Source organism: Phasianus colchicus, unplaced genomic scaffold (assembly GCF_987193195.1).
Source record: "Phasianus colchicus unplaced genomic scaffold, bPhaCol1.hap1.1 HAP1_SCAFFOLD_95, whole genome shotgun sequence".
Lineage (NCBI taxonomy): Eukaryota > Metazoa > Chordata > Aves > Galliformes > Phasianidae > Phasianus > Phasianus colchicus.
In genome coordinates, this window is record NW_028325265.1 from 57,356 (window position 1) to 72,947 (window position 15,592).

The 15,592-nt window shown below is 54.2% G+C and overlaps 1 pseudogene; it reads left to right on the plus strand.

Moving 5' to 3' along the window:
* The first annotated feature begins 7,060 nt into the window (after positions 1–7,060).
* LOC149911533 (uncharacterized) lies at positions 7,061–15,244 on the plus strand (annotated as a pseudogene).
* The last annotated feature ends 348 nt before the right edge of the window (positions 15,245–15,592 follow it).

A 15,592-nucleotide genomic window follows, 5' to 3' on the forward strand; every position in this document is an offset into this window, starting at 1 on the left:
AAACGCACTGCCTGCAAAGCACGTGCACAGAACTGCGAGTAGCACGGCCTGAGCACAGGCGCGCTGAGTTAGAGAACAGCTGTCTCGAGCTGTCTGAGTTTCTCGGGGCAGCACTGAGCAGAAGTGAGCGTGTGCCCCTCACCCTGCAGGCGTCTCTGTTGGGGGAAGAGAGGCTCCGCCGGCTGCCTGATCCCGGAAGGCAGAGGTGTTCTCCTGACTTCTCTGCAGTGCTACCTTGCCTCATTGTCCCCCCTCTCTTCAGCGGTTTTGATGCTACTTTTCATTCTTTGGGCAGAGCTTGAGTCACTCTCATCATCGCACAGCTTTGTACTGAGCGGTGTGGAATTTTCTGGCTTTGCTCTTAAAAGCCTAGGCTGAAAACTGCAGCGTGCATGCTTAGTTTACATGGGGACATGGGGGGGGGACATCCCCTAACCCCCATTATCGAAAAATAAACCTTAATTGCAAAAGTGAGGGGCGTCAACCCCCGACCCATGGGAACAAAGTGGTCCGTGGGGGTGACACTGTGGGGGTGTCCCCATCTCCAGTACGTGACACCACCAGGGTGCCATGAAGGTGTCCCCAACTTTGGTGGTGTGACAGCACGATGCTGTGTCCCCACTTCTCCAGGAAGTCCTCCAGCTGGTTACAGTGTCCCCAGCTTCGGCTCAACGTCCCCAGGGGGTCCTTTTGTCCCCTCTGCATGACGGTGACACCCAATGCTGGCTGCCGAACGCGACACCCGATGACGATGACACCGCGTCACGGCTGTGCCACACTGGTGTCACACAGTCCCCTCTGGTGGTGGCACAGAGTTCACCACCGTGCGTGTCCCCATCCTCATGTCAGACGATGGTGACAGCGCCAGAGGACTCCAGTGTCACCAGGTCCAGCTCTAGGCGGGCCTGGAGGGGTGACAAACAACAGTGAGAGGCTCAGTGACAGCATGGTGACAACGCAGAGCTGCCTGTGCCTGCCCCCATGCGGTGGTCAGAGTACAGGGAATGGTGTCACCCGATAGATGGTGGCACACAAGTGATGGTGACACCAGATGACGGTAACAACAGTGACAGCCAGGGATGGGGACACTGCGTCACGGCTGTTCCACATCGAGGTCACCCTGTGTCACGGTGTCACCTGAAGACAGTGACACTCAACGACTCCCAGTGGCATCCAGTGAAGGGAAGCACCAACAATGGTGACACCACCGACCCCATGTCACACCCACAGCAGACCCCACATGTCCCCCGACTATCCCCAGCTCCCCTCCCTGTACACTCCTTGTCACCTCTTCAATGAGGATGGCACCGCTCTGCAGTTGTGCCAGTCCTCTTCTTGGTTGCAAGTGTCCCATTTGGTTTTGTCATCCAGTATTTTTGGGAGAAAACGTGTGGTAGTTCTAAGAGAAGGGGTATTTCTGGGAGAAAATATCCTCTTTTTGGAAGAGAAGGTGAAATTTACCACTGAAATGTGGTATTTCTGGGAGAAAATGACATACTTGAGGGAGAGAACTCGGAAATGGTGGGAGAGAATGTCTTCTATTCGAGAGCAACTGTGGTATTTTTGGTGTGACGACTGGTCCTTTGGGGAGAAAATACGGTAAATATGGGAGAAAATGTCCTCTTGAGGAGTGTCAAGTAGTACTTTTGAGAGAAAATGTCAGGTATTTCTCAGAAAACTGCTGTTTCTGGGAGATAGTAGCATCCTTGGTTGGAAAATGACAGGTGTTTGTGAGAAAGCTGGTATTTTGGGAAAAAAGGCCGTATTTTTAAGACGAAGCTGGTATTTCTGGGGGAATATGTCCTGTCTTTGGGAGAAAAGTGGTCTATCTTGGAGAAAATGTCATGTATTTGGGAGAAAACTGGTCTATCTGGAAGAAACTGCCATTTTTCTGGGAGTAAGTGTGATCCTGAGGAGCGTCAAGTAGTATTCTTGGGATGAAACGTGAGGTATTTCTAAGCGTAGTGGTATTTCTGGGAGAAAATGTCTTGTTTTGGGGGGAAAAGATCACATGTATGTGAGAAAGCTGGTATTTCTGGGAGTAAACGCCATATTTTTAGGAAAAAATGGGTATTTCCCGGATAATCGGTCACATAGTTAGGAGAAAAGTGGTCTATCTGGGAGAAAATGTCCTTGTTTTTTGGTGGAAGAGATCATGTGTAGGGGACTAAAATAGTGTTCCCGGATGAAAATGTCACGTATCTGTGAGAAAAGTGGTATCTGTGGGTCACAGTGCTGTTCCCCAGGGGTCGGTGCTGGGGCCTGTCCTCCTCAAGATCTTTCTTGATGAGCTGAGGGCACTGAGCGCACCCTCAGGAAGTTTGCGGATGACACCAGGCTGGCTGGAAGTGTGGATCTGCCTGGGGGTAGCGAGGCCCCACAGAGGGATCTGGACAGGCTGGAGAGCTGGGCTGAAGCCAATGGGATGAGTTCCAACAAGGCCAAAGGCCAGGTCCACGTTCTGTGGGAACGTTTGTGGAAAAGTGACTTTAGGTAGCTTAAATCTCTGCCTTCTGACACAAGAGCAAAATGGAGCCAGGAATGTATTCTTACTTCCATAATAAGAGTGTCAGAAGGAAACACCCTGAGACTTCTTGTAGGGGTGTCCATTTGCTGTTTCCCAAAAACCAGTCGGGGGAAAGGCACAAGAGGGGTGTGCCCTGCCAGCTCCAGGTCTTAAGACCTTAGAAACCCGGTCTCTTTCAAAAGTTGAGGGAGTTTCCATTCTTAGAGCTCAGCCTTGAAGCCTTGCTGGTTCAATTCCTCTCAATGATGCATCTAAAAGATGCAGTGCAGGTGGGCAAAGGTCCAGGTGGGCCAGCGGGTGAGTTTTACCACAGCCCGACACAGATGGATAAGCTGCTTCATTAACAAGTCCAGCTTTTACTGCGGGGCTGGCAGCATCTGTGCTGTTGTTCCATCTGCAGTCAGGAATGTCACACTGCCTTTTTTTCAACCCACATTTACTCTTTCACAAAAGAGCATCAACTTCTGATACTCGTTCTGCAAACTGGGGAAGAGTAACCCGCAGAATGCTAACTGCTGCAGAGGATAGGTTGGAAGACAGCCGCTCCACGCGCCCATCGTGCCACAGCAGCTCCTTGCTGGATGTGCCTGGCATAACTGGTTGGCTCCTGACAGCAATCCCTCACAGTGGGGAGAAAAGCAGCACTTGCACAGCTTGTTTTAAGAGCGCTAACCAAGCTCAGCTAAAATGCTCAAGGGAGACTGTCTTCAAGCACGGTCACAGGATGCGTTTGTTATACTGAGGACTAAAGGAGATCACTTCAGATTGACATCAGGGAGGAGACGGGGTAAAACTCCCCGCTGGCCCACACTTCAGGATCTGTGGCATGTTTTTCTGCACAGCTGCCGTTTCTAAATTTGGAAAGAGACAGTAAAACATACCTGGAAAGAGTTGAGAAGTCAGGGTCTCCGTAGCTACAGAGAGATGTTGGATGCTTCTTTCTGTGGGAACGTTTGTGGAAAAGTGACTTTAGGTAGCTTAAATCTCTGCCTTCTGACACAAGAGCAAAATGGAGCCAGGAATGTATTCTTACTTCCATAATAAGAGTGTCAGAAGGAAACACCCTGAGACTTCTTGTAGGGGTGTCCATTTGCTGTTTCCCAAAAACCAGTCGGGGGAAAGGCACAAGAGGGGTGTGCCCTGCCAGCTCCAGGTCTTAAGACCTTAGAAACCCGGTCTCTTTCAAAAGTTGAGGGAGTTTCCATTCTTAGAGCTCAGCCTTGAAGCCTTGCTGGTTCAATTCCTCTCAATGATGCATCTAAAAGATGCAGTGCAGGTGGGCAAAGGTCCAGGTGGGCCAGCGGGTGAGTTTTACCACAGCCCGACACAGATGGATAAGCTGCTTCATTAACAAGTCCAGCTTTTACTGCGGGGCTGGCAGCATCTGTGCTGTTGTTCCATCTGCAGTCAGGAATGTCACACTGCCTTTTTTTCAACCCACATTTACTCTTTCACAAAAGAGCATCAACTTCTGATACTCGTTCTGCAAACTGGGGAAGAGTAACCCGCAGAATGCTAACTGCTGCAGAGGATAGGTTGGAAGACAGCCGCTCCACGCGCCCATCGTGCCACAGCAGCTCCTTGCTGGATGTGCCTGGCATAACTGGTTGGCTCCTGACAGCAATCCCTCACAGTGGGGAGAAAAGCAGCACTTGCACAGCTTGTTTTAAGAGCGCTAACCAAGCTCAGCTAAAATGCTCAAGGGAGACTGTCTTCAAGCACGGTCACAGGATGCGTTTGTTATACTGAGGACTAAAGGAGATCACTTCAGATTGACATCAGGGAGGAGACGGGGTAAAACTCCCCGCTGGCCCACACTTCAGGATCTGTGGCATGTTTTTCTGCACAGCTGCCGTTTCTAAATTTGGAAAGAGACAGTAAAACATACCTGGAAAGAGTTGAGAAGTCAGGGTCTCCGTAGCTACAGAGAGATGTTGGATGCTTCTTTCTGTGGGAACGTTTGTGGAAAAGTGACTTTAGGTAGCTTAAATCTCTGCCTTCTGACACAAGAGCAAAATGGAGCCAGGAATGTATTCTTACTTCCATAATAAGAGTGTCAGAAGGAAACACCCTGAGACTTCTTGTAGGGGTGTCCATTTGCTGTTTCCCAAAAACCAGTCGGGGGAAAGGCACAAGAGGGGTGTGCCCTGCCAGCTCCAGGTCTTAAGACCTTAGAAACCCGGTCTCTTTCAAAAGTTGAGGGAGTTTCCATTCTTAGAGCTCAGCCTTGAAGCCTTGCTGGTTCAATTCCTCTCAATGATGCATCTAAAAGATGCAGTGCAGGTGGGCAAAGGTCCAGGTGGGCCAGCGGGTGAGTTTTACCACAGCCCGACACAGATGGATAAGCTGCTTCATTAACAAGTCCAGCTTTTACTGCGGGGCTGGCAGCATCTGTGCTGTTGTTCCATCTGCAGTCAGGAATGTCACACTGCCTTTTTTTCAACCCACATTTACTCTTTCACAAAAGAGCATCAACTTCTGATACTCGTTCTGCAAACTGGGGAAGAGTAACCCGCAGAATGCTAACTGCTGCAGAGGATAGGTTGGAAGACAGCCGCTCCACGCGCCCATCGTGCCACAGCAGCTCCTTGCTGGATGTGCCTGGCATAACTGGTTGGCTCCTGACAGCAATCCCTCACAGTGGGGAGAAAAGCAGCACTTGCACAGCTTGTTTTAAGAGCGCTAACCAAGCTCAGCTAAAATGCTCAAGGGAGACTGTCTTCAAGCACGGTCACAGGATGCGTTTGTTATACTGAGGACTAAAGGAGATCACTTCAGATTGACATCAGGGAGGAGACGGGGTAAAACTCCCCGCTGGCCCACACTTCAGGATCTGTGGCATGTTTTTCTGCACAGCTGCCGTTTCTAAATTTGGAAAGAGACAGTAAAACATACCTGGAAAGAGTTGAGAAGTCAGGGTCTCCGTAGCTACAGAGAGATGTTGGATGCTTCTTTCTGTGGGAACGTTTGTGGAAAAGTGACTTTAGGTAGCTTAAATCTCTGCCTTCTGACACAAGAGCAAAATGGAGCCAGGAATGTATTCTTACTTCCATAATAAGAGTGTCAGAAGGAAACACCCTGAGACTTCTTGTAGGGGTGTCCATTTGCTGTTTCCCAAAAACCAGTCGGGGGAAAGGCACAAGAGGGGTGTGCCCTGCCAGCTCCAGGTCTTAAGACCTTAGAAACCCGGTCTCTTTCAAAAGTTGAGGGAGTTTCCATTCTTAGAGCTCAGCCTTGAAGCCTTGCTGGTTCAATTCCTCTCAATGATGCATCTAAAAGATGCAGTGCAGGTGGGCAAAGGTCCAGGTGGGCCAGCGGGTGAGTTTTACCACAGCCCGACACAGATGGATAAGCTGCTTCATTAACAAGTCCAGCTTTTACTGCGGGGCTGGCAGCATCTGTGCTGTTGTTCCATCTGCAGTCAGGAATGTCACACTGCCTTTTTTTCAACCCACATTTACTCTTTCACAAAAGAGCATCAACTTCTGATACTCGTTCTGCAAACTGGGGAAGAGTAACCCGCAGAATGCTAACTGCTGCAGAGGATAGGTTGGAAGACAGCCGCTCCACGCGCCCATCGTGCCACAGCAGCTCCTTGCTGGATGTGCCTGGCATAACTGGTTGGCTCCTGACAGCAATCCCTCACAGTGGGGAGAAAAGCAGCACTTGCACAGCTTGTTTTAAGAGCGCTAACCAAGCTCAGCTAAAATGCTCAAGGGAGACTGTCTTCAAGCACGGTCACAGGATGCGTTTGTTATACTGAGGACTAAAGGAGATCACTTCAGATTGACATCAGGGAGGAGACGGGGTAAAACTCCCCGCTGGCCCACACTTCAGGATCTGTGGCATGTTTTTCTGCACAGCTGCCGTTTCTAAATTTGGAAAGAGACAGTAAAACATACCTGGAAAGAGTTGAGAAGTCAGGGTCTCCGTAGCTACAGAGAGATGTTGGATGCTTCTTTCTGTGGGAACGTTTGTGGAAAAGTGACTTTAGGTAGCTTAAATCTCTGCCTTCTGACACAAGAGCAAAATGGAGCCAGGAATGTATTCTTACTTCCATAATAAGAGTGTCAGAAGGAAACACCCTGAGACTTCTTGTAGGGGTGTCCATTTGCTGTTTCCCAAAAACCAGTCGGGGGAAAGGCACAAGAGGGGTGTGCCCTGCCAGCTCCAGGTCTTAAGACCTTAGAAACCCGGTCTCTTTCAAAAGTTGAGGGAGTTTCCATTCTTAGAGCTCAGCCTTGAAGCCTTGCTGGTTCAATTCCTCTCAATGATGCATCTAAAAGATGCAGTGCAGGTGGGCAAAGGTCCAGGTGGGCCAGCGGGTGAGTTTTACCACAGCCCGACACAGATGGATAAGCTGCTTCATTAACAAGTCCAGCTTTTACTGCGGGGCTGGCAGCATCTGTGCTGTTGTTCCATCTGCAGTCAGGAATGTCACACTGCCTTTTTTTCAACCCACATTTACTCTTTCACAAAAGAGCATCAACTTCTGATACTCGTTCTGCAAACTGGGGAAGAGTAACCCGCAGAATGCTAACTGCTGCAGAGGATAGGTTGGAAGACAGCCGCTCCACGCGCCCATCGTGCCACAGCAGCTCCTTGCTGGATGTGCCTGGCATAACTGGTTGGCTCCTGACAGCAATCCCTCACAGTGGGGAGAAAAGCAGCACTTGCACAGCTTGTTTTAAGAGCGCTAACCAAGCTCAGCTAAAATGCTCAAGGGAGACTGTCTTCAAGCACGGTCACAGGATGCGTTTGTTATACTGAGGACTAAAGGAGATCACTTCAGATTGACATCAGGGAGGAGACGGGGTAAAACTCCCCGCTGGCCCACACTTCAGGATCTGTGGCATGTTTTTCTGCACAGCTGCCGTTTCTAAATTTGGAAAGAGACAGTAAAACATACCTGGAAAGAGTTGAGAAGTCAGGGTCTCCGTAGCTACAGAGAGATGTTGGATGCTTCTTTCTGTGGGAACGTTTGTGGAAAAGTGACTTTAGGTAGCTTAAATCTCTGCCTTCTGACACAAGAGCAAAATGGAGCCAGGAATGTATTCTTACTTCCATAATAAGAGTGTCAGAAGGAAACACCCTGAGACTTCTTGTAGGGGTGTCCATTTGCTGTCTCCCAAAAACCAGTCGGGGGAAAGGCACAAGAGGGGTGTGCCCTGCCAGCTCCAGGTCTTAAGACCTTAGGAACCCAGTCTCTTTCAAAAGTTGAGGGAGTTTCCATTCTTAGAGCTCAGCCCTGAAGCCCTTGCTGGTTCAATTCCTCTCAATGATACATCTAAAAGATGCAGTGCAGGTGGGCAAAGGCTCCACAGCTGTACAGCATCCACGGGACAGCTCTTATTAAGCTGGCAGGTGTAACTGCTTCCCGAGGAGCTGTGCAGCCATAAAGGCATTCCAAAGCACCTCTTGCTCTTACATGAACGCATCATTGGCTTCATCTCACTGCCGTGCTTAATTCCCAGTGCTGACAGGTCTGTCCGGCAGCTCTGCCTAGAGAACCAGCATATGTTTCAGGCACGTGTCCTGAACGAGTCACTTCGTTTCAGCGAGTTTAGCATCAGTGAGAGCTCCCTGCCCCAGCAAGTCTACCGAGCACCTGTGTTCTCCTACATCCCCGCACCACGCCGTGCTGCTCAGCGAGTCCAGCGCAGCTCTGCAGGACCCGGGGGACTACAGAACACGTGCCAGCGGTGAGCTGAGCTCGTTCTTCAGGTCCTGCTCCGGGCTGTGCCCTTCTCACATCCCACGCACCGAGCCCGGCCGGGCCACCGCTCGGTTCTTCCTTGGAGGAGAAAGTGGCCAGAGATGCCGCCGCAGGAGCCGTGAGAAAACCGGGCAGAGATGCGCGCTCGGCTTTCAAGAAGCGCCAGCAGCTCGGAATCGGCCTGGAGAAAGCGATTCTGGGGAAGCCGGAGACGCGGCACGTCTCAGCGCGGCTCCCGCAGGAGCGGTACCGTTCGACGGCGTCGCCACGGCGACGGCGCCTCAGCGCCTCAGCGCCGGTCCGTCGCTACGGCGCCGCGCCGTCCCCGCCGAGTGACGTCATCACGCCGCGACCCGAGGAGGCGGCCGTGCGGAAGCGGTGCGGGGCGCCTCGGGGCTCCGGGCGCCGCCTCGGCTCCTACAGGTGGGTGTTCGGGGGGCGCCGGGGCGGGGGCCGGGGTGAAGGCGGCGGGGGGGCTGCGTGCCGCTCTGTCTCGGCCCCGCGGGGTCTCCGTGGTGCTCGGGGCTTCCCTCGGCGGGGGCGGCTGCCCTGCGTCTCGCCGCCTCCCCCACCCCGTGTCTTTCGCTGCCCTCCCCCCCTCTCCCCCTGCCGCTGATCGCCCGCACCCCCCAGTCCCTCTGTGTGCCCCCCGGGGTTACACCCTCCCCCCGGTCTCCCTCCCCTCCAGTCCCCCCGTTCTGATCGCCGTAGTCCTCTTCCACCCCTCCCCTCTGTGCCTCCCCCATTCTGATCCCCAGGGTCCCCCCCCCGATCCCTCATCCCTCCCCAGTCCCCCGTTCTGATCCCTGGTGTCCCCCCACCCCCCCACCGCTCTCCCCATTCTGTCCCCTAGAGTCCCCCCCTTTCCCAGTCTCCTCTATCTGACCCCCGAACCCCCTCTCCTCCCCCCGAGTGCCCCCACTCCAATTCCCCCATTCTGATCCCCAGAGTCTCCTACCACCCCCCATTCCCCTCTATTTGACCCCCAGGGTCCCGTGTCCTCCCTTCTCCTCCCACCTCCTGGCCCCTTTTTTCTGACCCCTAGAGGTCCCTGTAACCCCCTGTGCGCTCCTCCCTGACCCCTGGAGTCAGTTCCTCATTTTGACCTCCAATTTCCCTCAGCCAGACCCCATAGAAGCCTCGCACAACCCCTGGCTCTTCCCTCCCACCCCTCCCTCCACCCCCAGATGCTCTTCCTGCCTTGTAGAAACTCTGTTCACCCCTTTCCCCCACACAAGCCACTAAGTTTCCCCCCAGACTCTTTTTCCACCCCATAGACATCCCACTCTTCTCCCCCCCAATACTTCCCTAAGGTGTCCCCCAGACTCCCCTTCCACCCCATAGAAGCCCCCCACAACCCTCCAGATTTCCTCTGCCACCCCTTCTCCATTCCTAGACCCCTTTTCCTCCCAGCAGAGACCCAACTCACCCTTTTTTCCCCCACACAACCCCCCCTCCACTCCCAGACCCCCCTTTCTGCCCTACAGAAGCCCCCTTTCCACCCCTCAAGTTCCCCTCCACAATGTACCCCTCCATCCCCAGGCCCCCTTTTCACTCACAGAAGCCTCGTTCTGCTCTTTTCCCCCTCACAACCCCCTCTCTCCATCCTCAGAGCCCCTTTCCACGCCACAGAAGCCCTCCACAATCCCTCAGTTTCCCCTTCCAACCTTTCTCCACCTCCAGACCCTCTTTCCACCTCACAGAAGCCCCACTCACACCTTTCCGCCCATAGATTCCCCACGAGCCCCCCCCCTATATACCCCTGGAGGCATGCAGAAGAATCTGGAGATGTTGTAGAGGGGTTTGGGGCATCCAGTTGGTCCCCAGGTGGATCCAAGGTGTCCTTGGATTCATACAGAAGGATCTGGAGATGTCCCAGAGAGATCCTGGGGTGTCCAGGGGGTCCCAAGAATGGTCCTGGGGGTCCCTGGAAGGATCTGGAAGCTCCCAGGATGGGTCCAGGAGCTCCGAGGAGCCACTGGGATGATTTGGAGATGTCCCAGTAGAGTCTGGTAGGGTCCAGAGAGTTCTCATGTGGGTCTGAGTGGTCCTGGAGTCATCCCGTCATCAGAGACATCTCTGGGGATGTCCCAGAGAGGACTTGGAGGGTGCAGGGGGTTTTCAAATTGATCCAGGGGGTCCTTGGATTCATCCAGAAGGGTCTGCAGACGTCCCAGAATGATCCTGTGGAATGTGGGGGGGTCCTCAGGTGGGTTCAGAGGGTCCTATTGTCTTCTGGAAGGGTCTGGAGATGTCCCATGGGTGTCTTGGGGTCCCCAGGCGTTCCTGGAGTCCTCCAGAGGTCTCTAATGGGGATTTTGAGGACAACCTCACATAGTGACACATTCTCGCTCTTCTTTGTCCCCGTGGGATCGCCCCCAATAATGTCTGTTTCCATTAAAATCAATACTATGTCACTTTTCTTGTATATTTTTTGCCACTTCCTTTCAGAAATGGATGGTTCCCACCAATCCCTGTGCAAAGCCCCACGGAAACAGTCCCCCCAGGGCCACCGGGTGACACCGGACAACCACTTGTCCCCAAAGTTCTCACTGTCACCGTAACCGTGGAACCTGGGGCCGTACCAACGTACCTTGAGAGCCCCATCCGCGTCCTACAGCTCCATTAGGGAGGCAATGTTGGTTATGGCCGCATGAACAGGCGGCGTGACCTTATTTAACTCTCTGTAATCCACTGTCATTCTCCACGTGCCATCCGACTTTCGCACTGGCCGTGTGGGGGAATTATATGGGCTGTGTGCAGGTCTTACAATGCCCACTTTTTCTAATTCCTGCACCGTTCCCCATATTTCATCTTGCCCACCCGGAGTCTGTACTGCCTTACATCAGTAATCCGGCGCGGTTTCGGCAGGCAAATAGGCCCATGTTTCACATGGCCTCTTAATATTGCCTGCACTGCCCGGGTACGGATACATCTCTGTCCAAGTCTGAACTCTCCCACAGTTGTCTGGAGAGCCAGACCCCATAGAATATCTATGCCCAAGATGTATTCCTGCACTGGGGCAATACACACCTTACACTCCCGGGGTGGGAGACGCCCCACCCTCAGATTCAACCATGTTTGGGTGACAGGAATAGTCTGTCCCCCAAAGCCACCAATCATCACTCTGTCTCCACCAAATTTGGTTGGATCTTTGTAGATAATTGATGTTTCTGCTCCAGTGTCCACCAATGCCATAACTCTCTGAATGTTTTTTGGGGACCAATAAATCCTTAATTCTACACAGGGCCTCTGGTCCTATCTGGAGGCCCTAGGGGGACTAACATCCCTCGTCACGCCATGAATTGAGCTATGGCCAATTCTTTTGCTTCCAGTGCCTCAGGCATTGTAGCCCGAGACACCTGAGGCGGCTTTTTTTTTCTATTAGCAACAATGAAATCTTCTAAGTTCCATGTTGTTGTTGGCATTCTCTCTGTAACCCTTACCCTTGGTTTCTTAGGGTAGGTCTGAAATTTTTGGTTGTCCTTTAGCTGTCTCCAAAGCTGGAGAAGAACATGGTTGGGCTGGCGGTCAATCTTAGCAAATTGGACCCCAGCCCGAATTAAATCATTAAACATAGTGAGCCCCATCGAGAGCCCCATCAGCGTCCTACAGCTCCTGGACGCTGTCACCCTGGCTGTCCGTGACTGTCCCAAGCTGTCCCCCCTGCCATGGTGGCACAACTGCAGCACGGTGACATCCTCATTGAAGAGGTGACGAGGAGGAGTACAGGGAGGGGGGCTGGGGACAGTCGGGGGACACGTGGGGTCTGGTGCAGGTGTGACATGGGGTCGGTGGTGTCACCATTGTTGGGTGCCACCTTCACTGGATGCCATTGGGTGTCACTGAATGTCACTGTCTTCAGGTGACGCCGTGACACAGGGTAACCTCGATGTGGAACAGCCGTGACGCAGTGTCCCCATCCCTGGCTGTCACTGTTGTTACCGTCATCTGGTGTCACCATCACTTGTGTGCCACCATCTATCGGGTGACACCATTCCCTGTACTCTGACCATCACATGGGGGCAGGCACAGGCGGCACTACGTTGTCACCGTGCTGTCACTGAGCCTCTCACTGTTGTTTGTCACCCCTCCAGACCTGCCTACCGCAGGACCCGGTGACACCGGAAACCTCTGGTGCTGTCACCATCGTCTGTCATGAGGACGGGGACATGCACGGTGGTGAACTCTGTGCCACCACCAGAGGGGACTGTGTGACACCAGCGTGGCACAGCCGTGATGCGGTGTCATCACCGTTGGGCGTCACTCCTGGCAGCTGGCGCCGGGTGTCACCGTCATGCAGAGGGGACAAAAAAAACCCTGGGGACATTGAGCCGAAGCTGGGGACACCGTGACCACCTGGAGGACTTCCCAGGGAAGTGGGAACACCACATGACAATGTCACACCACCAAAATTGGGGACATCCCTGTGTCACACCCCAAAGCTTGGGACACCTTCATGGCACCCTGGTGGTGTCATATCCTAGAGTTGTGAACACCCCCCAGAGTTTGGGACAGCCCTCTGGAGACGCCATCTGTGCCCTCCCCCACAGAAAACATTGTTCCCATGGGGCGGGGTTGACACCCCTCACTTTTCTAATTAAGGTTTATTTTTGATAATGGAGGTTGGGGGATGTCCTCCCCATGTAAGTGATAAAGGGCAGAGGAGCGGCTGTGGGGCTCCATGTATCACACTGGGGATGAACTCTGGGGACAGAGGTGACTGCAGCATCCTGGCCCCATCGCCCCTATGGCCCCATAACCACTACAGCTCCATCTCGTAGCCATCCCTCGTCCGTATCCCACAACGTTATCCCATCCCATATCCATCATATCCACCCCACAGCCATCTCAAACCCATCCCATATCCATACCCCCACATCCTATCCCCATCCCTAACCCTATATCCATAGCCATTCCGAATCCTTATCCCCACATGCATCCCATGTCCATTCCATCTACTTATCCCATGCCACTATCATCCCAATCCCATCCCGTGTCCATATTTCATCCCCAATCCATCCCACCTTCTTCAGTGTTGGTCCCATGTCCATCCCAAGCCCATCCCATATATATTCCATTTTCCTATCTCCCATTCCATATCCACCCCATATCCATATCCCCACACCCCAACCCTACATTTCACATCCCAATGCACATCCAACATCCCAACCCCAGCTCCCAAGCCCAGTTCCAAACCTCATATCCCAACCCCACATCCAAGCCCCACCTCCCACCTGTAAATCCCATTCCCATCTCGCACCCCCTATAGCAGTAGGGCGCACCCCGAGGCCCCACCCACGGCCCGCCCCCTGCCGCGCTCCTCCCACCAACAGCGCAGCGCAACGCCGCACCGCCCGCGGGCTCTCATTGGGCAGGTGCCGGACCGTCCCAGCCCCGGGCTGTCATTGGTCAGGTGCCGGTCCGTCCCGCCCCCGGGCTCTCGTTGGACACGTGCCGATCCGTTCCGCCCCCGGGCTCTCGTTGGTCAGCGGCAGCGGCGCCGGCTCCGATTGGCTGAGGCGCGGAGCGCGGGAACGGCCGTTGGCAGCCGGCCTAGAGCTCTTCTCCACTCAGGCGGCGGCGCTCCCGCAGCCCTGGCCGCCCCGCACCGCCGCTGCGCGCCGGAGCTGTCCGGGCAGCACCTAGACGGAACCGCGGCACGACGGGAGCGGTGCTGAGCACAGCAGAGTCGGAGCCGGGAGGGACGGAGAGCGGCGCCGGGACAGGGGAGGAAGCCTGGTGGGGTGAGGGGCTGGGAAGGCGGGGGGGGGATAGGGAGGCAGGCGGGGCTGCAGCGGCTGTGGTATCGGGGTACATGGGGCGATAGGGGTGGGTACAAAGGGATTTAGGGCAGCAGAGGGCTGTGAGGGGGAAACGGGGGGACACGGTGCTATAGGGAGCACTGGGGGCCGGGAGGGGCTGGGGAGAGCTACGGGGAGGGATATAGGGGGCTGGGGGAGGACCTAAGAAACTGTGGCTCTATGAGTGGCTGTAGGGGGAATGGAGGTGGGATAGAAGGGGATGTGGGGCTACAGGGGGCAGTGGGAGGGCCGTAGGCGTGGTATAGAGAAACAGGCATGACAGGGGTCTGTGGGTGGGATTGGGGGGGAAGTAGAGAGGTGTAAGGTTATAAAAGGCTGCAAAGAGACAATAGGGGGCTTGCGGGAGCACAGGGAAATAGAGGGTAATGTGGGGTGACACCGGGCACTAGACGGGAATGTGAGAGAGAAGACCCAGTAGGAGGCACAGATAGAGGCAAGCTGAGGGGGATAAAGAGGGAGAATCTCAACGGGAGGAGGTGTGGGTAGCTCCAGGCCACCTTGCTGTCTCCCCAAGAGATGCGGGCTGTGGGCTAGGCTGCGGGCAGGAGTGCTGGCCAGAAGCAAGCATCTGTGTGGAGAAAGGCAAAGGGCGGAGGAGGTTGAAGGGGAGCTACCGGGCATGGGCTTGCTCAGCAAGGGGAGCAGAAGCCTGAAGGGCACGAGAAGGGAATAGAGAAGGGCATGCAGAAGGAGAGAAGCTGCGAGCAGAGTTAAGAGGCACTTGTCAGAGCAGCAAGCAGAGCAGGCAAGTGTTGAGATTGGGAGTGAGTAGCAGGAAAAGGCAAGAGCACCAAGAAAAAGGAGGCGAGGGGCAAGCAGCTCAGGTAGGGAAAAGGAAGGGCATGCAGCTCAGGTAGGGAAGGGAGGGGACAGCAGCTCAGGTAGGGAAAAGGAAGGGCATGCAGCTCAGGAAGGGAAAAGGAAGGGCATGCAGCTCAGGTAGGGAAAAGGAAGGGCATGCAGCTCAGGTAGGGAAAAGGAAGGGCATGCAGCTCAGGTAGGGAAAAGGAAGGGCATGCAGCTCAGGTAGGGAAAAGGAAGGGCATGCAGCTCAGGTAGGGAAAAGGAAGGGCATGCAGCTCAGGTAGGGAAAAGGAAGGGCATGCAGCTCAGCTAGGGAAAAGGAAGGGCATGCAGCTCAGCTAGGGAAAAGGAAGGGCATGCAGCTCAGCTAGGGAAAAGGAAGGGCATGCAGCTCAGCTAGGGAAAAGGAAGGGCATGCAGCTCAGCTAGGGAAAAGGAAGGGCATGCAGCTCAGCTAGGGAAAAGGAAGGGCATGCAGCTCAGCTAGGGAAAAGGAAGGGCATGCAGCTCAGCTAGGGAAAAGGAAGGGCATGCAGCTCAGCTAGGGAAAAGGAAGGGCATGCAGCTCAGCTAGGGAAAAGGAAGGGCATGCAGCTCAGCTAGGGAAAAGGAAGGGCATGCAGCTCAGCTAGGGAAAAGGAAGGGCATGCAGCTCAGCTAGGGAAAAGGAAGGGCATGCAGCTCAGCTAGGGAAAAGGAAGGGCATGCAGCTCAGCTAGG